Raw genomic sequence first — 24,091 nt, forward strand, 5'->3', positions numbered from 1 at the left:
ACCATAAGTTTTATGTATATTTAATTTCTACCTGCTGAATGTAGTTTGTACATATTTGAGAAAACCTCGTTCTTTTAAAATCTTTAAGAAATTGAACTAGATAAATACTCCAGATTGCAATTTTAGTCTGTGTAATTGTGACAATTTCATGTTCTTTTAATTCAAACAGACGAACTTGTTGTGGCTGACAACTTTTTGTGCAACTGGTTGTTCAATAACGTATTTCACATAGATATATTGCAATATGTTATTTACTAGTTCTATTAATAACTATCTATTAGACTAAAAATTCATTGTCACGGTGCTCTCTAACACGGTGTTCTTCTGTTCTATCTTATAATTAGACTAGCTGAAACGCGCATTCTCCGTATTGGGAAAAGTAGATTCTTGGAAAATATTTGAATTCCTTTCCCCATCACAATATCCGCAGTTCAATGATAAAAATCCATTGAATATTGTATTTTTTTGCATAAATTTTAACTCCTTTATGCCATTGTCATATACTCTATAATCAAAGTGAGGTGACAAAAACCCAGCCTGTGGTAGATGGTAAATAAGATCCAAAATTCATTTGCAAGAATCAGTCATTTGCCCCGTGACGCGATCAGAAACAACAGGGAACGTCTATTTCAATGTAGTGGAAACAATAGAAGAGCTGAAACGCAAACAAGCTTTTTTCCCAGAAATGTTTTTTCAGAAATGAAAAAAATAAAAGGTTTTTCAAAACAACACCGACAACGTTTATAAGCTGATTCCTGACATCAAGGTAAGACAAAAAGTAAAGACCAACCTTTGTGCACAAATGCTTTCTTTCAGAGTTATAGGCTAACGAATACATGAAAAATGAACTTTAGAAGTGGATAGCTGCAAAACTATGAAATCTACCGCAGTAGGGTTAATATTTCACTTAGGAACTAGTATTACCCCTATGCAAATATCCATGTTTAACAATGATGCGGTGCTTCCAAAACAATTTTTATAGATGTAGTTGGTGGGTACTTCAAATTAAATGCCCGGAGCCAAACTACCTCTATAAAAAAAATGTTGCGTGAATACTTTTCGATTCTGAAACATGGATTTTTGGATAGGGCATATATTAGTTCCTACGTGAAATCTTGACCCGACTACGGTAGGTCCCATAGTGATGGAGATATGGATCTATAAAGTTCACTTTTTCGAGTTTTTGGCAGCCTGTAACTCTGAAAGGAAGCATTTGTGCACCCAGGTTGATTTATACTTGTCTTATCTTGGTGTCAGGTATCACCTCCCAAACGTTGACGGTGTTGTTTTGAAACATCCTGTATTTCTGTTAACATATTTACGTACAGAATAATAATATATATGCTCCGATTTACGTACGTTTTTAAATTTTCATTCAATAAGTTTTATAGTAACAAGAACGCAGAGAAAATACTAATTCTACATACTAATCTCTTCAATAATAATCCTTCAAAAAGTTATTTAACTTTAGGAATGGATGAAACTTAATTTACGCTGAACAGTGGATGTGAAATATTAATGTGGTTTATACTAAACAGGAGACATACCTTGCTTTGCACTAAATCTAGACGAGGTTGTAATACTAATTTCGAAGTAATTTTATGAAATAGTTGTTTAAAATATTCATCGCAATTCATGAGCTTTATTTTCATATGATTTTGCGAAAATTTGAAAATGCAATACGTAATATTACATGCTGAAATTAATGTTTCAAGAATTGAATGACATAATATTTAATTTGGATTTTATAATTTCAACTGAATAACGAACTTTTCAAAGCCAAACCAAAAAAATTCCACATGAAGACTAAGAAGTTATCTAAGAATCCTGGTGCATTAAAGCATTTTTCAATTAGCAGAAAACGATCTACGAATAATTTCAAAATACGTGTGATGATGATAGAATGTGACCAAAACATCAAAGGTTTTGTACATAACCTCTTAATAGCTCAGGTTTACATATGTTTACATATAGTTCTACAACATAGGATATTTCCTTCAAAAATCGTAGCTAAAAGGAAAAAAAGATAAATTTCAATTCACATACTGTTAATGCACGAGAAGCGGATACAGCTTTAATCTCCATCAAATCAATATTTCTCTCCTTCCTTTCTCGCCCTCAAATTATGTTGATACCCTACTCTTTCTCCTCCTAATCCCCAAACATCATTTATGTCCTCATTTTCATCCCCCAAAATATTGTCAGCCTTGTCCTTACCTGTCCTGGTTCTCAAATAATATTCACACCTTACTTTCACTCCCTGTGTCCCTCGTTACAACTTGCAAGGTACTGAGATCAGAGAGATTAAGGTTGGAAGTTACCCCACAAAAGTGAAATGAGTAAGGGTAAGTTTTTCAGCTTTGCCGTGATCAACAAGTTGGAAATTTTATTGTTATGAGCAGCATAAGTACAAACAAACGATATCCTTGAGTGCATTCTGAGTTCCTGGGCATTAGTATAGTGTCGTTGTGTATTTGTGAGCTAGACATGGACGATGAACGTCTAATGGATACGATGGCACTCCACCATCTGTTTCACTTTGTCGTGCTGCTGTCATCACAAGGGCTGTATAATTCTCTCACAACAAATTTCAGTTTGTTTAACTTACATAAACTTGTTAGTTTTATAAAATACATTGTCTGATAATGAATAGAAACTATGTAAAAGTCACATATTCTTGTTTAAATAAGGAAAATAAATAGACAAGAAACAAATACAATAAAACAAAATAGTCATTAATTATGCAGAAGAATGTACTGTAGGGAATTCTGGAACAAACTGGATGACCTAGTTTCATGAATATAGTACGTTTGTCCTGTCTATGTTTACCAACGAAGATGCATAGTACTCAAGACTGACGTAGTTTCTTGGCATATTTTCTTGTATTGTATGTCAAGGACAAACGCTAAATGTTTGATTGGTAAATATTTACATGATAGGGAACTTCATGAATGAATTATGCATGAAATCAATTTCGGTTTAAAAGAATAAAAAGAAGATAAAAATAGTAGATTCTATCAAATAGCCCTAAGAAATCAACTTGATCCTTCTCGTGCTTCTTTGTCAACCAGAATAATCTGAGGAACGAGCTCCGAAAATTCATGTTTCTGTATAAATCACCGTACTTGTCTTTGAGAAACCATGATTGCCAATTTTTTTAAATCCAAAATTACTTAATCCTAAACCAAACGGTCTTGTAGAATAATATAAGGCTAGAAATGCTAGAAATCACCATGGCACTTGAAAAATTTGAGAAGGTGAAGCATTATTTTTGTTTTTTTAGACAGTTCGGTTATATACAAGTCAGTTTTCTGAATCTTATGCTGATTAGTGTGTATATAGACGGTGGGAGTATGATTCTCAAATAGAAAGTAATTACTACAATAGATGTTTGTTAGTTACTAACTACTCATAAAATTATGCACTTGAACCAAATACTTCATATCCAGCCTATACTGTCTCATGGTCTGTCATAATTTAAGTGCAGCGTGGATGGACAAATTGAAGACTACTCGAGCTTAATTACAATGATCATATTCAAACCTGTATAATAATAAAATGACATCGCCAAAAGCACTAGTAGTATCTTTAATAGTACAAGGTACATCCATATACGAACATACAAATAGTTTATAGTAGTAAATTGCAGACCACTATTGCCCTATATACTCCGAATTTATGGATTGCAACACAATCGAGGGTCAATTACAGACATTCAATTAACTTTTACTCACAGATCTTTAGTACTTAAATCTGAGATCAACAAATAGTCAAACTATGGGTTGTAATCTGTTTGTAACGCGTATGCTACTTTGTAGAAATATGTGTTGATAAGAACTTCCACGTGGCAACATTGTGAGCATTCACTTCTTTGGGAGAACTGGGTTTGATTCTAACGGAAGCTTATATGGTTCAGATCTAATACAATACAACCAACTAAAACTCGATAAGCCATGTGAAGGGATTCTACGCTTCAAAGAAAATTAAATATATTCATAAGGTCGGTTGTTTTGGAGTTTAGCGTTCCTCTAAACAGCGAGACTATGTGAGATGTAGACCTACATCAAAACGTGGAACCTGACAAGTAAAGAGTCTCCAAATGGGTGAATGGAGTTGCGGGATGAGACATAATGCGCTTCACAGCGGATGTGAAAATATGTATATGTGCTGAGCGCCATAAGAAACGGAGGGAGAGGTGGTCAAAGTTGGTGGGAGAATGACTATGCTGTTATAGAAATAGATCAAATAAAAGAATCGTAAAAAATAGTGAAAGACAATGCAAAAGGTGGTAGTTTCATATATTGGCAAAAGAAGAATAGGCAAAGTGGTTCACAAACCTCCGCCGCCATTTTGAAATCTATGATTTTTTAAAAAATGGAAAGGTAGTCATGTAATATATTAGGAGCAGCATGTTCTCAAAATGTCAGTTATGAACTTTAGTGATCGTTATCTGTACTTGTTTGGAAGATGTAGGATAAACTTTATAGTTATTTACGAAAATCTAGGAGACTGATAATCGTATGTTAAAAGTTTTGGATTATCACAAAGTTAAACACATCCACAAGCCAAGGAAACTAACAGTGAAATTTAATAATAATAATAATAATAATAATAATAATAATAATAATAATAATAATAATAATATACAACTTGAATATCAAATTTCACTGTTAGTTTTCATTTCAAAAAATATAACATATTTCAAAATGGTGGATTTTGAGATGGCGGCGGAGGTTCGTGAACTACTCTTCCCATTCTTCTTTTGCCAATATGTGAAACTATCACCTTTTGCATTGTCTATCTTTCACTATTTTTACGATGCAGCAGTTTAAAAATGAAATGAAATGAAATTTTGTGTTTTACGTCCCACGGTTATGCCGGTTAGACTAAAGGAGACGGTGATGAAGAGAGATGAATGAAATGGTGGAATGAAGAAAGTGGGAGGAAACGGGAGAACTCCGAGAAAACCCACGCACACGGTGTTTGTCCACCACAAAGTTCACTTGGCGGGAGCAGGGTTTGAACCCGAGACCGCTAACACCAGAGGTGAACGCTCTACCACTGAGCCACCGCGGCCCCTGCAGCAGTTTATTTGGTGTATTTCTATACCATAGCATAGCCCTTATCCCACTAATTTTGACCCCCTCCGTTACTTATGGTGCTCAGCCGCTATAACTTTGCACGTACACATATTTTCACATCCCCTATCAGGCGCACTATATCTCATCCCGAAAGTCGATTCATCCATTTGGACCCTTTACTTGTAAAACACATGAGTTCCTTTAATTATTATAAGGATTCTTTTAGTGTAGCTAACAATTATGTTAACTCCTTACCGCATGCCGTGCCATATACAGCACATCCTCTTTTTTCACTTTAGCTTTTGTGTTATTTATCAAAGGCGCCAAAAAACTGTTTCGTCTGCTGTGTGATATATTGACGTGTATAGTATAGTATAGATATTACTGCATGCAGTGATATATAAGGCCAGATCCATTCGCTGCACACTTCTAGGAAAGTTTACCTTACTGCATAGTGTGCCATATATGGCACATACTTATTTCTCGTCGGAATTAAGTGAAGAATCTCAACTTTAAATTTTAATTCATTTTTCAAGTTCCCATATCAGGATTTCCATACTGATTATTTTTATTTTCGCTAAAAGAAAAAAAATCATGGAGAAAGGGGTTAACTATCAAATTGTACTTACATAGTTCTCTTTAACAGAGTACCTTTTTATTAAAAAAAAAATCGACTACTAATAGAATCCTACATGCGTGCGCGTGACATGGTTCTGTTAGATAGACGAGTAACTATTGATAAAATGGCACATCGTCTGGAAATTAGTCATGGACCAAGAAGTGAAGGACGCGGTGCCTGCGTGGCTCTCTGCTCAGCCGAAAATCTCCATTTCTGAGGGCATCAGAAAGTTTATGCAACGATGGACCAGGTAGGTTGGAAAGCAAGGGAAGTATATTCAAAAATGATGTTAAGATGAGTTTCATATTTGTATTGCAAAAAAAAAAAAAAAAAGAAGAAGAAGAAGAAGAAGAAGAAGAAGAAGTTATAGCTGTGCTTCCTTAATCCTCAAACTAAAATTTAAAAATTATAAGTTCTCGTGTATAAAAGTGTGACAAAGTCTGAATCCAAACTTTGATGGTGTATACCTCAGGAACTAAATTTTTTTATCCTAGTATTTTACACACGTACTAAACTAGTAAAGATCTGCTTCTATACTAAGTTTGGGCAAGTTTGGATGGGTTTCATTGATCACATATGCTATTCAAGCAATTTTTTGTGATTATTTTTCTTTTAAATCAGAAAAGAACGAAAAGGATGTATAAAAGTATCAAATTCAACAATGCAAATTGATTCTTATCGGCGAGGTGATACATTAATTATATAATTGTATAAAATATATGTGTAATGTATCTTGTAAAGCAGTCATTTCTGATGGACTATATAATGTCACAGTTTGCTGCTCACATTCTTATAAACCCACTCAAAGAGAGCATGGAGAAGGCAGGGAATTTGACGTCCATAGAAACCAATAGTGACAGTTAAAGAAGACGTCGACGGTGGTTTTGCAGATATGGTACTCATAGGTGCATGACTAATTGAACACTACCAACACTTGTTTGATTCTATTCCACTTACCTCATTCTTGTTTTTGTGTAACATATTCTCTTTCCCCTGATTCTATAAGAGCTCTCTCGTACGTCATACCAGGATATCTTGGAAATGATTCACGTAGAGGAAAAGGTGTAATGGGGTAACAACGAGAGTGTTTATTAATGATACACAAACTTTTGCGTTCTATGCAGTAAAAGATATACCAGGAGCGCGAGGAAGGATCAGAAACTAAGATTAAAAGGCCGATATTTCTGGAGTTTCCTCTGTTATAGAGGGATGAGACGTATGCGGTAATTTTAATACATCGAGTTAGCAACTATGTAGAGTTTCAATCACCCGTCACCTACGGCATACTTGTATATAAACACAAGTGGTGACTCGTTTGGAAAAAAGTTGTCTTGCGAAGAAATCCGCTCAGATATTCGATTTTTGTGGGCGAAACATGTAACCGCGGATGAAATTCAGCGGTAGCTAACGGAAAAACTGTAATGTCTTGTCAGCATGTAGTAGGATGGTGTCGGGAGATTGTCCTTCGCGTAAATGCGTGCCCGCATATAACCCAGAAGACCTCCACGCTTGCAAAGCAGTTTCTCTGGGACATAATCGACCACCCTTCCTACAGGCGGACCTCGCTCCAAGTCAGTGTTGTCAGATTCAGAATAACAGACTTCCCTCCCAAAGCCCTGAGTTTTCCCGATCGCTTGCAAAATTTCCCGGCATGAAAGAATATTAATCATTAATTAATTAATTAACCATTAATGCTTAAATAATTAATCAATTTATTAATAATTTCAAATTAAAATCAAGTAGCTATGAACTATCACTCAGAAGAACATCTCTTCCTGCGGGAGGAGAAATCTATTATAGGGCCATACTTCAATTTTCTATCTAGTTTATTTGGAATAAATATACATTTTGTGTGTGTGTGTGTGTGCTACTTGCAAGCATTATATCCTTCCCTCCTTCTAACATTCCGTGAATGACTGGCCATAACAAATATAGTAACCAAAAGGCCATAAACCCTCCCTCTCTTCTTTGTTCTCGTAGAAAATCGATATTGGTGCTATTAAACAATCAGTTCCATTTATTTCACTTTATAAATCTCTCTTGTTGTTCTGGTTATTTTGACCTTCAAAGACACTTCCAATGAGTGCACAAAGAGATGAAGACAAGGAGTGAGAAAGACATGACATAAAAAGCAACAAAAGTTGACAGATTTTCCCATCTTCAACCAGAATTTCCCGCAATCCCGCCAATGCTAAGAATTTCACGTTTTGCGGGAAATTTCCCACCATCTGACAACACTGCTCCAAGTGGCTCTCACATGTTTCTGCACTTGAAGGAGCACTTAGGAGGCAGTCACTTTGCTTCAGACAAGGAGGTGATACATATCGTGACAACGTGGCTGAACACGCAAAGAATTTTTACAAGGAGAGAATCTTCAAACCCATCCTATGATACGACAAGTGACTCAACCTACAGGTATATGGAGACTATTTCGAAAAATAACCTAATGTATGTACTATATGTTGGCAGTATTTGTTGTATGAAATAATATATACAGGTTTCACTACAGGTTTTGTAATCTTACTTTTGATCATCTCTCGTGAAACATTATTACAACATACTCAGTACTCCTCCACACTAGTTTCGCGCAGGATGTCCATATAATAGTATTTCCTCCCAGCACTCTCGATTTCCTTTTGGTTCAAAAAAAATGTTCTGCATAGGGTAAACCTAACTTGATAATATTAAAGATTACGACTAAACTACATGCATTTGCAAGCACATGAAGGGATTATTTGTTGTCTGTTGTTCGAATATCCGAATATTCATGTTCAGTAATCGAACAATTAATTGTTAATCGAATAATTGCTCGAATAAATATTTCTTAATCGAATAAGTGCTCGAATAATCGTTCGAACAATTGTTTATTATTCGAGCAACTGTTCGTCATCCGAATAATTGTTCATTATACGAATAATTGTTCATCTCTCAAGTAATTGTTCATTGTACGAATAATTGTTCATCGTTCAATTAATTGTTCATCATTCGAGTAATTGTTCATTATACGAATAATTGTTCATCATTCGAATAACTCTTTATCATTTAAACGATTGTTTACCATTTGAATAATTGTTCATTATACGAATAATTTTTCATCATTCGAATAACTGTTCATCATTTGAATCTCATCTTTCTATTAATTGTTCATCATTCGAATAATTGTTCATTGTTCCAATAACTGTTCACCATCCGGAAAACTGTTTATCATTCGTATAATTGTTCATCGTTCCAATAATTGTTCATTTTTCGAATAATTGTTCACCTTTCGTATAATTGTTCATCATTCGAAAAGTTGTTCCGATAATTATTCGTTTTCGAATAATTGTTCGAATAATTTTTAATCGATTAATTGCTGGAATAACTTTTAATCGAATAATTGCTCAAATAATTTTTAGTTAATCGATTAAGTGTTCTTTATCAGAATAATTGATCAAATATATATTCGATTAAAGTGTTGTAAGAGTTTATTATTCGAATATGTAGCAATTTGATACCTTAAACCGCTCTGGCGAGATATGAAATATGGATACAGACTGCCATACTACTTAAAATAGAGTATAAATTTTAGGACATTTTTACGTTTGCTTCTATAACATTACAGCTACAATTTTTGTAGCTGCAATTATATCAATCTCTCCAATTAAACAAGTGTTGATAATTTATCAGTGTTTATCATTTCTCAGGAACAAATTTTGGTATCTAGTTACTGTACACCGCATTATGATCTTCATATGGGGGTTCTAAGATTTGTAGTATTTATTACAATTCACTTACAATTATAAACAATGCATCAAATGAAAGAACAATGCAAACAGTTTTGTACACACGCATGCTCATGCATTGTTTCCTCTCATCGCCGTTAGGAAAGCTAGTAGCAAAGATGATTGACTATCGAGTAGATAGCTTTTCGTGTTTTATATTTTTCAAAGACTGAATCTGTAGTTACAGTGCAATCGTCTGTGTGAATAATGTTTAAAAGACGCTTACAACTACATCCTTATCGTTTGCAGTCACTACAAGCTGTAAAGAGTATTGTTTATGTGCCAACTTGGCAAAGGAAATGTTGATGCGTGGCGATAAAGATTTTCTGGATCATGTCGTCTTCAGTGGTGAATCGACATTTCACCTAAGTGGTGATATGAACACTCATAATGTTCCAATCTGGGGTCAGCAAATCCCCACGATGCACAGTTGCAACGAGACTCACCTAAATTGAATGTGTTTTGTGCTATATCTCGGCTGAAATGTTTTTGGCCTTTCTCGCCTATCGACACAATGCGGGCTGTGTGACGAATGGTGATCACATTCAACACTAGTAGTAAAAACTGTTTGAGCTACTCTTTGATTTGATGTATTATTTATAATCGTAGGTTAAATGTAATACAAACTACAAAGCCTTTAAACCTCGAAATTTATTTTGAAACACCCTGTACTTTGGATATACATTGCCACATTGACCGTGCTTCCATTATTGTTGTAGAGGTCTCCAAATTCTCGATATTTGTGTTATTGTCATGTTCATGGTTTGTAACGTTGAATGATAATTGTGGTATTATCATTTTCGTTTAATAAGTTATTTAAATTTGAAGTCATAATATGACGCAGTGATATTGAAAAGACAATTCGTTATGATTAGTTGAGAACACTATTGATCTGATGGTATTTTCAAGTATGTCAGACAATGAGTCTCTTTTGATATTTACATTGTACAAAATTCCTGTGTTATATATATATATATATATATATATATATATATATATATATATATATATATATATATATATATATAACTCAAGAGTGGGAGGCGCGGTGGCTTAGTGCCAGAGCTTTCACCTCTGGTGCATTGCGGCCCTGGTTCGATCCCAGCTCGCGCCAAGTGAACTTTGTGCTGCACAAACACCGTGTGCGTGGGTTTCCTTGGGGTTCTTCCGTTTCCTCCCACTTTCTTCATTCAATTATTTCATTCATTTCTCATCTATACCGTCTTCTTTAGCCTACCTGGCATAGTCATGGGACGTAAAAGGCAAGAGATTTAATTTCCTTTATTCTAAACTCAAAAAAATAGTGCACTGTGGGTCAGTGGCAGAGCGTTTACCTCTGCTGAATGGGGTTCCTGGTTTCGACCACCTGACAAGAAGTTTGTGGTGGACAACATCGTGTCCGTGGGTTTTCTCGGGATGTTCTCATTTCCTCCTGCTTTCTCATTCCATCAGTTCCTCTATTATCATTCACTTGCTTTAATCGTCGTCTCCCTTAACCTTAAAGAGCATAATCGTGGGACGTTAAACTGAAAGGAAGATTTTAAACTTAAAAAAAAAAAAAAATTGACACCTATTCTGTCTCTCTCAAAGTAACTTTACTAATACAAATAGACTTTCGAATTATAAGGAGAAAACCCCTTATCGAATGATGGTGATATTGTGAAGCATCACCTTACAACCTTTTTCCATTTACTTGTTTGTTCATTTGCTTTTGCTAAAAATATTTTTTTCTTAAAAACCTTTGTTTTCATCTTGCTCAAGTTCTTATTTTCTTATGTACTAGCTTTTTTTCATTTAATTGCCGAAAAAAAAATAACCGCGAAGAGTGCTTCCGTTGAGTTAAAAGAAATCGTGTAATAATTCAGAAAAATAGTAATGAGCAGGAAACAAAGAGAAGAAAGTGTAAACAAAGAATGAAATAGCATGAATAGGGTGATCAATGAATAAATTCCTTCTTAAAACTTCTTAGAAATTTTGTTTGCGTTAAGGAAGAAAATAAGAGCTACTTCTTCTTCTACTTCCTGGAAAGTCCTTGTTTGTAATTCTTCAAATACAAATATTTTTTCTTAACTTCTTTGAAAATTCAACATATTTTCTGAAAAGTTTATAAGAAATTTACTTCTAATCGGGCATTAATTTGAAAAACAGAAAAGAAAAGCTTATGAGCTTGGTTTTACTACCTTGCGGATATTACAGGTGAAGGTACGGTTTAACGGCGACACCTGAAGTATAAATAATCTTACGTAATTACTGGATATATACACATTTTCAGCTTAAACATTGAATTCAGTTAAGACGTATTTATTGCCCTTTTGCTTAGAAACTATTTTCTGTAAATTTAGTATATGATAATACAAACATAACAGGCTTACAGCAGATATTGAATACTTTAATTTTTTGTATTTCATTTTCTATACTAATGTGTATCCATAATGAATGCTTTGTTTAGCACTATTTTATTCGATAAACTATATATGTATTCAGTAATTGCTATCAAATCAAATATTCTGATTGCAGTTGATATCTCTACGTAAGATCATACGCATTTCCTCAAATTCTCTGTCAACACGAATCGCTGCCAACCATTACCGAAGTAACGGTGATAATCACAGACTACTACCGAAAACTATGGAAACTGATATCCTGCAAAGTAGAGTAATTTTAGGGGGAAGTGAACATAGTAAATATGAAAGAGAAAAAACCTTACAAAGAAATGGCAGCACAGCTGATAGACAATTATATATGAATAGGAGAGACCTTCTGCATTCTGAAAATACAGGTATGGTTCATATAGTGTCTCAAGTAACGTGCACAGAAACAAATGAATCATACAGGGTAAATTATTCACTTCGCCGCACGCGTGGGGGTGAAGTGAATATACATATGGGGGTAAAGTGGTTAAAAGAAGTGTCTTCGGCATAATGTAAATAGCAAAATATAGACTGCTATATAGTTAGTATACAGCTAACGAAGAACACCTACATGATGTAAAGATACATTAGCTATTGTTGTAGAAATACTTAAGAAGCAAATAGACATACTAATCCGAGATCGTGTCCAAAGTATCGTCTCAGCGGCAATGAGTTGTCTGACCTTACAAGAAAGAGCACAATATTTCAGTTCCAATAGATCTTGAAACCAGGTTTCTCCTATACGAGACCGTGGTTTGGAGCAGTGTTTCTTTCAAAAAAAAAAAAAAAAAAAAAAATCCGTGAGTGCAGTGTTCGGTATGTATTAGTATTCGGAGGGACGTATAAACACGCAATATGGAATGATTAACCGGACTATTCACATCACCCCAAAATAAGTTAGTCACTTCACCTCATATCGTCGTCTGTTTTTCAAAACATGTTTTGTAGCGTTATGTTCGGAATGTATGCAGGCACATCTATATACATGTGTACCTAATAATCGTCTCATACTGTTGTGGAAGTATTTTGTACAACAAGATTACTTAAGGAAAGAATTGTCCTAGTTTGTTCCATATTAGAATAGTAACGGAAAATGCTACAAATCTACTCACCTTCCCTGCTCTCCATACTCGCTGCATTTAATGGTTTTCTTCTTTCCCCTGTACATCACCTTCTTCGCCAGCCCCAAACTCAATACTGAACATATAGAGGATTTGTAAGGTCAGTGCCGATCACATTTCGTTGCCGCTTATCATTAACCTTAACTCTATGTTTTCTATTCACTTCACCCCTATGATCACTTCCCCCGAATTACTGTATATGGATTTTTTTCTTGCATATGTCCTTCTTACTTTGGCTACGGAAACTATACTTATTACAGCATATTGTGTGTTTTCTATTCTCATTTACAGTATGGTATAATACTGTGTAGAATTTCATTTGGTGCTCAAACTGTCTTCAAATGGCAGAAGAAATCAGTAAGAGTAAAGAAAGTTTACCATATACTGACTCATGTAGAATATTCTTTAAGAATATGCAGATAATAGCAGTTCGTTTCTTGTCTGTTTATAGATGCCTTTGTGCATAAGAGAAATATGGATAATGTTAATTATCACAATAACCTTCACTCATGTAACAACAGACAAAGATGATTTAAACACCCGAATTAAAAGGCTAAGGACAATACAAAAGGAAATAGGCTATGTACCAGCTGTATATTGGTAACTGTAACTGTATTGGCTGATAGAAACTGTATATTCAACTTACATATAATAACGATTTCGAGAAGAATTGTAAAACATTTCTAGTAATTCCATTTACAGTATCAATAAATTTGAAGAAAAGTGAAAATTGTACTAGTACTACTACTACTACTACTACTACTACTACTACTACTACTACTAATAATAATAATAATAATTGTATTTACATGTCGAACAAACATGAACACACTGTTTTTGTCCATCAAACAGTCCATTTGGCGCGGGCTGGAGTCAAACCAAAGATCTCATGTACCAGGAGTGAATACTCTACTACTGAATCACCGCAGCCTCTTTTCTTACTATAGTCGGATAAACTAAATAGAACCTTAGTTTTCGATTCTCTGAGTGATATTTTCTAAAACATTGTCAATAGAAACACTAGAAACCAATTCTAAGTTTTTGGTTAAATTTTATAAAATGATATTTGATTTGAATTTTTTAACTTAATAGGGTAGCGATCAATCAAAATTATAATTACATTTTTTCTCTTTCTTTTATATTTATTTCGCGCTATTATTATAACATTACTTTTATGCTCGTTTTTTTAGGCTATGCGTTTCTTCTTCTTCTCTCTATCTTTGTGGTTGGAGACCAAATCCACTTGAAATAGATCCTCTTTTCTGAATTAATGTTCTTGTTTATTTTAATCTCCATTGTTTCCTGCATTATTATTTTTCATCTTTCCCTCTGTCTTTTCTACTTCCGTCTCATGAAACAGAATTCTATGTTCTTGTTTGATATAATGTTCCACCACAGCTGACTTCTCTTTATAACCCAATTTATATAGTGTAATATGATTTCTCATCCTTTCTTGAATGCTTGCCAAGTCTGTTTAATAAAACATTTTTTACATTTACATTTTATTTTATATATTTTAGGATTAAATAGTAATAACCTATCTTTAACTTACCTGGCCTTTAAATACTTTACATCTAAGGGATGTAGCAATTATCATAGTTTGACGGTAATAAGCCTATACGCAAACAACTTTCAAACTGTTTGGAGGAAGTTACTTTACAAGTTACGGATGGAAACACCCTTATTAGTTGCTGAAGATATAATAGCAAACTTCCAAATTGACTGGCCAATATTTATTGACGGAATTAGGGACGTAAGTAGGGAGGCTAACCTAGCTCCAAGTTTATCCTAATTGTAATGAATTACAAGTTCAGCCATTTTGAGCTCTTTCTCACAAAACATTTCAGACTTTCAAAATGAACAGGACACTTACAACTAGGGAGAATTACCAGAGCCCGTCTTGCCTCATAAGTACTCCATATAAATAATTAAAGCTAGCGATAGCAAAGCTTCTACTATTCTACTCGATGTAAAAGAAACGAAATGAAATGAAATCTTTTAGTTTAACATCCTACAGTTATGCCCTTTTTAGGCTAAGGGAGACTGATGATGAAGTCAAGTGAACGATGATGGAATAATTGATAGAACAAGAGTGTGGGAGGAAATGGAAGTATCCCGAGAAAACCCATGGACAAGATGTGGACACTACAAACATACTTGACCAAGAATCGAACCAGAGTTCCCATGCACAAGAGATAAGCACTTCACCACTCAGCCACCGTGTCTCTTATCATTTCTGTCTGTCCGCCTATTCCATCCTAACTCTTGTAAAACTTATCCGATTTTATTCAAACTTGGAATGTGCCTTCCCTCCAATTGCAGAAACATTTGCTTTGTTTGGAGTTCTAATCCGTCAAACGTAAGAGGGTAAAATGGGATAAAATACTTTCCACGTTACAAGTTTAAACATGTATATTCAGAGCAATTTTCCAATATGATCTTTCTGATTTTCTGTAGCATGTAGTACATTTATTTTAAGATCTCACTAACGTTTTCTCTTCATGGACCTGAAATCAGTGAAAAATAACATTGGGTTATCCCCCCCAAACTTTGTAGATATTTTACGAAAACTTATATAAAACTAATACGATTTTGATACAATACTAAGATATATATATTGTATATTTTCGTTAATTTTTCCGTAATCCTCATGTGCTTGGAGTTAAAACCAATCAAGAATATTGGGTGAATTTAACCTCCTGGTGGTGGGAAATAGTTGAATACATTGCAAAATATGTATAACAATGTGCTTAACACGCAGCCAAAAACTAATGTTCTTGGAGAAAGAGAAATGCACACACCAGAACCGTATATTCCGAAGCCTAACCGAAACAAATAGAAATTAATGAAGATATAGTTTTTTAAGGTACACAAACCCCACGTTTCGACGAAAATCCGGCTGAGTTAATTTTAGCTGAATGGGGAAAACTGTGAAACGATCCCATTTTCCTCATCTGGAACGATGAAAAATTGCTACAGGAGTGGAAAGAATCAATCATTGTTCATATTCACAAAAAAAGGCGACAAAACTGATGGTAATAATTATCAACGGATCTCTCTCCTGTCATCATCCCATAAAATACCCGATACGAAATGGGAATCTAATACTTCGGTGCATAAATTATTTATTGATTTTGGAAAGGCCTACTAGTCGATTTGGAGGGAACTATTGTAGTGTACAACATTCTTATTGAATTTGGTATATCTAAAACGCTAATTAGATTAATTAAGATGTGTTTAAATGAATCCCAAAGTAAAGTTCACGTAGGAAAATACTTGTCCACGAGCTTTGACTTTGAGAATGAGCTGAAACAAGATGATGCGTTGTCGTCATTTAATGTTCAACTTTGTTCTCAAGTACGTTGTAAGGAAAATCAAGGATAGCAAACAGGGTCTAGAGCTAATTGATATTCACCAGGTTATGGCGTATGCTTTTGACGTATGGATGTGAAACGTGGTCGCTTACTCTGAGGAAAAAATGTAGACAAAGTATTTGAGAACAGGATCCTGAGGCGAATATTCGGATCCAAGGGGAACTGGAATGGGGAGCAGAAACTTCATAGTGTGAAATTGCACAGTTTGTACAGTTTACCAAACACTGTTAAGGTCATTAAGTCTAGAAGGCTCAAGTGATCCTGTAGCCAGAATGAAGGAAAGTAGGAACGCTTTCAAACTTTTAACTGGGAATTCAATCGGAAAACGACCATTGTGGATATCTAGATGTAGATGGGAAGACAATATTAATACGGATCTCGCAGAAATAGCAACACGAAGTCGAAACTTGATCTAGTCAGTTAAGAGGAGAAGTCAGTCAAGAACTTTTGTGAACACAGCATTGAACCTTCGAGCTCCATAGGCCATAAAGTTAGTTAGTTGGTTAATGTTATAAGGATGATCCCCAGATGTGAAATTATGATACATGATATATTTCTTTAAAAAATGTTATATTGGATTATGGCGTATACTTGTTAAGGTTTCGCAATCATTCTCTTTACTTGAATTTAAAATCAATTGAGAATGAGAGAGTGAATTCTCTTCCCCCAATTTTAAAATTAGGTTTTCGTAGAACATGGCGTATATTTTTTGAGACCTCAAATCATTCTCACTACTTTCACTCAAAATCAATCGAGAACAATAGAGTGAATACATCCACTCAACCCCGCTGTGGCATATTTGATACTATGTTAGGTTGATTGATTAATAAATTAATTGAGATTTAATGCCCCTTTTCAGTACTCCTTTTACATAATAGGTGAGTCTAAAGTGCAATAGAGGGGGCACGGCGGCTCACCGGTAGAGTGTTCACCTCTGGTGCGTGGGGTCCCTGGTTCGATCCCAGCTCTTACCAAATGGGATTTGTGGTGGATAAACACTGTGTTTGTGGGTTTTCTCGGGGTTCTCCTGTTCCCTCGCATTTTCTTCATTCCACCAATTCATTCATTTCTCATCATCACCGTCTTCTTTAGCCCAGCTGGCATAACCATGAGACATAAAACTGCAAAAGTTTCTAAAGTGCAATACAAATAGTACTCCAGTTTTAATTCAAGTTAAGTACCTTCCTTCCAATGAAACTGGTACTATACACTGTAATTATAACAAAAACAAGCTAAACATTTCTTCATTCTGAACAGTACCCTTTCTGCTGTGAAGCTGAAAACAACAGACAATAGCAGTTGATTTGTAATTTACATACCGTTTCCAGAATGTATCGAGGTCTGCAGCCTCACAAACAAATGAAACTACAAAGCAAGATGAAGATGAAATATATGCACATCAAAGTGTAAAAACATAACATCTCGTAGTCCTCATTAGGAATGTAGCTATAATCACGAGATGGCATCAGCCGGTATCTGGTCGCCAGCAAGAAGAGAAATTGTAAAGTATGATATTACGCATCTGACATGTAAAACATCTCAAATGTAAGGCTCCGATTTTGATAAAATTTGCCAGGTAGATACTACAATGAAATAAACTAATACGTCTTTTTTTATTTTCTGCGCAAAAACGGGTTTAGGGGGCAAAAGACTCCATCCAAATCTTGAAAATTTACGGCTTAAAGGCAAGAAGAAATGAATCGAAGTGCACGAAATTGCTCCCAGATATTGTATACGTGAAATAAGGGAATATGTGTTTCGTATTTTGCTTAAAAAAAAAAAAAAATAAAAAAAAATAAAGTTGGGTGGGGCAAGGTCCCCTCAAAACTTTCGGTCACGAAATATAAAAAGTACTAATAATATTATGTCAGAAGTGCCTAAAGGACATGAGGAATTGCAACAAAACTTTACGTAGGGATAATAAGGAAAAATAAACGAATACGTGTTTTTTATTTTGAGGGAGAAAACGACTTCAGAAGGCAAAGGCTCCCCACTCAACTGTGAAATTTGACGCCCGAAATACAAGATGAAGTGAGCCGAAGTTAACGAAATTGAACACAGATATTGGAGATCCGAAATGAGGGAATACGTGTTTGGTATTTTCCTGGAAAAAGCGGTTAGTTGGGGCACAGGAAATATCAATAATGCTCTGGTCTACCTGTGAGATTAGCGAGCTGAAGCAGTGTAATGACTGGCTATGCAATTCTGTAGATTCATTGGGCCAAATCATATTGTGTTAGCATAGTGGCGTTAGATCAGACTTGGAAGGACAATTGCGAAAGAACTAGGATGAATTAAAAGGTAGTTTATTTTAGGCTCCCTACTGGTCTAGAATAAAACAAAGAACAAAATTAGTGTTTGGATACTTTTTCTAAATGCCTTTCGGTGGTTGTATAACATACCCAAAACTTAAATGAAATCTTTCATTTTAACGTCCATGATATACCCTTGGGCACGTAAAACGATGGGCTAAGGGAGACGATGAGTAAACAAGTAAATGATGACGGTAGGAAAAGGAGTACCCCGGAAAAAAACCCCACGGGCACGATGTTATCCATCACAAACATACTTGGCCGAGGATAGAACTAGAGATCCCACGCACTAGAGGTAAGTGCTGTACAACTGAGTCACCATGCCCCCTGTCCAAAATTGAGATCCAATGTTCTATCGATGAACAAAATCTGTCTATGATACCTACTAACAGCAGGTAATAGAACCTACCGCAAGAGTGTTCAAAATGTACCTGAACTTCCGATGTATGCAGTGGGTATACGGAGAGAAATGACTTGTAAATGTCCAAACGGTAATATGTAAACTGCCCCACAGTGCTTAAAAGTAGTTTCTGTGCACTTTGAATATATTACAGATTTAGGTAAATTTTGAACACTCTTCAGGGCAGGATTGACTACTGACCAAAAATATCGATTTATTTATTTATCTGTAGTGTAGTGGTTAGTCCACTCCCTATTCGCTATTATGTGTGGTCCTACGTATTACATGTGCAGGACCGAAACGGCATAGAACCGAAACAGCACAGAACCGAAACGGCACAGAATAGAAAGCAGTTACCTGCATACGATTGAAATAATAAAAAGAAACATTATCTTATAATCACGCAATATTAGGTAACAGTCATTTTCCTGAAAACATGGGTAAAATTGTCATACGATTAAAACGATATAGAACAAAATCGGTATAGAACTGAAACGGCGTACGAGCGACGCTTTGTAGGGTCAATACTATTCGGTATATATCCATACCCCGCACCTTGAATTTGTGGATGTATAAAAATTAAGGATAAACAATTCTAATAGTTGATTAAGGCTTTTAGATGCCAAAGAAATAATAAAATTTGTATCATACTTTTAATATTAAACAGTTCTACAGGGCTCTGGGTTTAATTTGCAGTGGAAGAGTGTATTGATTACATTACGATGGTTAGGATTTCATCTTAAAGTGTAGGTTCATGTTTCATGTACACTGCAAACAATAAATCAGTGTTTAGACTTTTAGAAACAACTTTTCGTCATTGTTTAATTTGTTGAGAAGTTCCCTAAAATGTTGTATTTATGAACAAAAAATGTCTAGAACACATCCTAAGAGTGTTCAACAGTAATCCGAAGAGAGCTCAAAATGTACAAAACTTCCGATGTATCCCAATGAGCACGCGAGCAGAAACGACTTCAAATGTGTAAACGGTGATGTACAAAGTGTCCTAACACAGTTTAGAAGTCTTTTGTGTGCTCATTGGATACATTATATTTCCTGTAAATTTTGAGTACTTTTCGGGTAGTTCCTGTGAAAGACTGTCAGGACGTATTCTAGACATTTTAGTTCACTGATAGAAATCTTCAGGATAATTTGGACAAGTTAAATAAACAATGACCAAAATGTCGTTTCTAAAACGATGTCAAAATCATACTCAAACACCGATTTATTTTTTGAAGTGTAGTGAATAGTGCGCGTTCCTTTGGTTCATGGTGCCGTGGTGTGATTCTCGGTATTGAACACATTACGATGGTTCGGATTCCACTTTAAACTCACATCTCATATAGCCTCGTTGCTGAACAAAAACGACAAACTTCAAGAAACAAATGGCTAAGGGTGACGACGCTGGCGAGTCGGGGCCCCAAGCTCATGTGGGTCATGACATGTATTTTTGTGAATATGTATTTTATTGTTATATGCATTTTTTTAATGAATATTCAATATTTGGCACAATTTGAATTCAATTTGTCTTAAAATTCTCATATGCCCTCTTAGACCTTGTCTGCAACCAAACACACTCTGAATGAGCATCTCCTAAGATACAGAGAAATCAGCGCCCTTGCAAGTGTCAAGATAATTAGTAGTACTGACTGTTTGATTGATATGCCTAGTACATACCATATTATTCGGTATAAGAATCGTGATTGGTCCTTTTAAGCCCTTCGAAGCTTCGTACCAGAGGGTTTATATTATTGCTTGACATCTAGTACATTTTTATATTAAAATTTATGACACGTCTTTTGAGATTTTTCCTTGTCGCAAAGAAGTAAGGAAAAAGACTACATTGATCTCAAGCCCAATGTTTGTGTCGACATTCAATCATAGTTCTTTTTTGCACCTGTAGTAGGTCGGTCTACTTAAGCCTTCTTCCATTGAAAGGTCTGTACACAGAGCAATCGTTACAGCCATCCTCTAAACAAGGATGTTTTCCTGTAAATCAGTAACGGTTGTTGTGGCAACGAGCAGCAATCGCGGCGAAAATCAAGTTCTATTTTTGTACCTACCTCGTGAATAGCGCTTGCCCGGACGCCCACGGTTTCCAGCGTTGAGTCGTTTTTAATTCCATGTATTTTGTTTCTTTTTTTTCTGTCTCAAGACCTTGAATTCTTTCTTTTTTTCCCTATCACCTTGTTTTGTAGCAGTGTGGCAAACTCTGTAATTTTAGAACTAAATAATAACAATCGAAAATTAAATAATGTGTAAATGATTTATGTAATTTCTGATGATCTCCTATTGCTTCTAGAAATAGATAAACAGGTAAATTTGTATGAAACCTAAATATTTGAAGTATATGCCTATTATTATAAATTTTATTGTACAGTATTTACGGCAGAGACACAGTGGCTCAGTGGTAGAACGCTTACTCTGATTCGTGGGTCCTTGGTTCAATCTCTGGCCAAGTAAGTTTGTGTGGTAGACGACATGTTATTTGTCGGTTTTCTCGGAGTATTGCCGTTTTCTCCTACATTCTCATTTCACCAATGTTTCCATCATTATTCACTTGCCTTATCATCCATCCTCCGTAGCCTAAAGAGTATAATCGTAATAAGTTAAACTGAAAGATTTCAATTTTCGTTTTGTTTTAGTACTTACGCCTCTATGATTTTGTCTTAAATTCCGAATGTTATCATTATTTTAAATATTGAATGAATGTCTATTTTTTAATATTAGTACTTTTAGATTTCAACTCTTATTAAAGTATGAGCTTCTCCGTGGCTAAGCGGTTAGCGTACGCGCCTTTGGCGTGGGAGACCCGGGTTCGATTCCCGGCGGGAGCTCATGTGGTTCGGATTCCATGTTAATCAGTAGGTCCACGTCTCATATAGCCTCGCTGCTGAACGGGACGTTAAACTCAAAATCAACTCTTATTAAAGTATTACGCAGGGAACTGGCATAGTTAAGCTTTCTAATACACTAGGCCGGTAATAGAAGATCTGATTGTCGAGAGTTCGAATCCGCTTAGATATGGGTTTTCTTCTTTCATTACCATACATCATTTCTTATTCTCTCCCATCAGCCCAAATGGCACACTTGGAGACATTAAGTAAAATAAATTATGGGAGGATACGATTGTTCAATGGTAAAGTGCTTACCCCTGGTGTAAGGTGTCCTTAGTTTGATCCGAGACCATGTAAGTTTATGGTTGTTGGATTTACGTTTAGCGTCCCTTTCAGCAGCAAGGTTGTTTGTACATGTACCTACATCGTAATATGGGATATAATCACATGAGGTTCCAACGGAACTCAAATTTTTGTTTCTCACATGAACGTCGCATACGCTAATTGTATGTCCACGAAGGAGCTCGTGAGCTGTCATGGTAAAAAATGTTGTGTAAAAGAGTTTTCTTAGAATTTTACCGTTTCCTCCCATATTGTAATTCCACCAGTATAACCTATCTCATCATCACTGTCTCCCTTAGCCTCGGCGTACAACGTGGGATTTGAATTAAAGAAACTCAGCTACAAGACAAAACAATCACGGATTGTGTGAGAGTACAGCAGAATAAGCCTTCAGCCCATTTTGGATTTCAGGTGCGTGATTTCCTTAATCAGCAATTCTCAGGTTGCTGGATTGGGCATAATTCTTCAACATGTCAATCCGCACTAAAACGGTCTCCACAAAGCCCGGAATTTACAACTCCAGAGAATTCATTGCGGGAAGCAATCAAAATCAGATCGGTACAGAACAGATAGGGAATTGCGTGTAAATGTGGAGGATTCCTTTCGCTTTCCTCAGATACTGCACATGTGAAGGAGGATAAAGAAATGCACACATCTGTGTGTACAGTACAATGAAGTACGTACAGTTCACTAGATACACAGTTGATATATGTAAGTAGTCGACTGTAGTCTGTAATAAATAAATAAATTAAAATTACATCGATATTCCTCCCTGTCATACTCAAACCAAGGGGCATGGGGACTTCCGGGACACCTGTATGTGTTTATGTCAGTTGCATATTTAGCGATATGGTAAGCTGGAATGGAAGTTTAAAGTTTCAATAATTTAACTTGATGGTGTATTTGGATAATACCGATATGGGCTATATTTTGCTAGCGATAACATTGACTACCAGTGTTTTAGTAGTTGTAGTTGCTGTGCTAGCGATGGCCAAATTTTGAGGAAAAATCTAAAATATTTTTTCCGGAAACCGGACAGTTTGAAATGGAAGACGAAAAACTTTCCGGAAAAACGGAAAACGGAAAATTTTCCATAAAAACGGAAACTGAAAATTTTCCGGAAAAGCGGAAGACGGAAAATTTTCTGAAAAACGGAAAATATAATTTCCAGAAACTAGAAAACTTTTTTTTCTTCGGAAATTGACATAAAATACAAATTACAACGTAATCCATGCAACCAAGTTTCAACATGATTATGCAAAATTCAAGACATATATCAATAGCAGTTTGTTCCTTGGTTGATTTTATTGTTCAGTATCAATTTCAGCACCGTGTCTATGTGAAACGTGGACCTATAACTGAGCACGGTATCCGAACCATGTGAACTGTAATCGTGTGTCCTGCATCCAAGGCGTGTACGCTATCCATTTAGCGAGAGGGAGCCCTGTTTCTTCATCTAAGACAGAAACCATTATGAAAATTCAATGCTTTCTATACCGATGTGACTAACTAGGCATTTCTACACTGAGCTATTTGGTTTTTATTATGAACTCTTTATCTTTTCTTCGTAAAATGCCATTTCTTACATAATAGCTATTTTGCCTTTGAATTGTTTGTCATGATATTAGGACAGTTTAACTTTTAAATCCATATATTTGGATCCAGTTTTATCGGTTACAGATTGCAACACTTGCTGAAGTAAATTGCGCTGCTTGCTGTTAAAGAAAGGGAGAAAAAAAGGAGCAATACGAAGTAACCTAAAAACCAGGCTTCGAGTAGAGATACCAAAAATTTGCTTGAAATTAGAACCTCATTTTCCAAATGGTTGTTGTTTTC

At 35.4% G+C, this 24,091-nt stretch overlaps 1 protein-coding gene across 1 annotated transcript in view; it reads right to left on the reverse strand.

The window, feature by feature from the left end:
• The window catches only part of LOC145670243 (synaptotagmin-10-like), a 354,389-nt gene that overhangs the window by 209,894 nt on the left and 120,404 nt on the right, over nucleotides 1-24,091 (reverse strand). The window lies entirely within an intron of this gene.

This window comes from Thermobia domestica, chromosome 14 (assembly GCF_964235325.1).
Source record: "Thermobia domestica chromosome 14, izTheDome1.hap1.1, whole genome shotgun sequence".
In the NCBI taxonomy this organism is placed as follows: Eukaryota; Metazoa; Arthropoda; class Insecta; order Zygentoma; family Lepismatidae; genus Thermobia; species Thermobia domestica.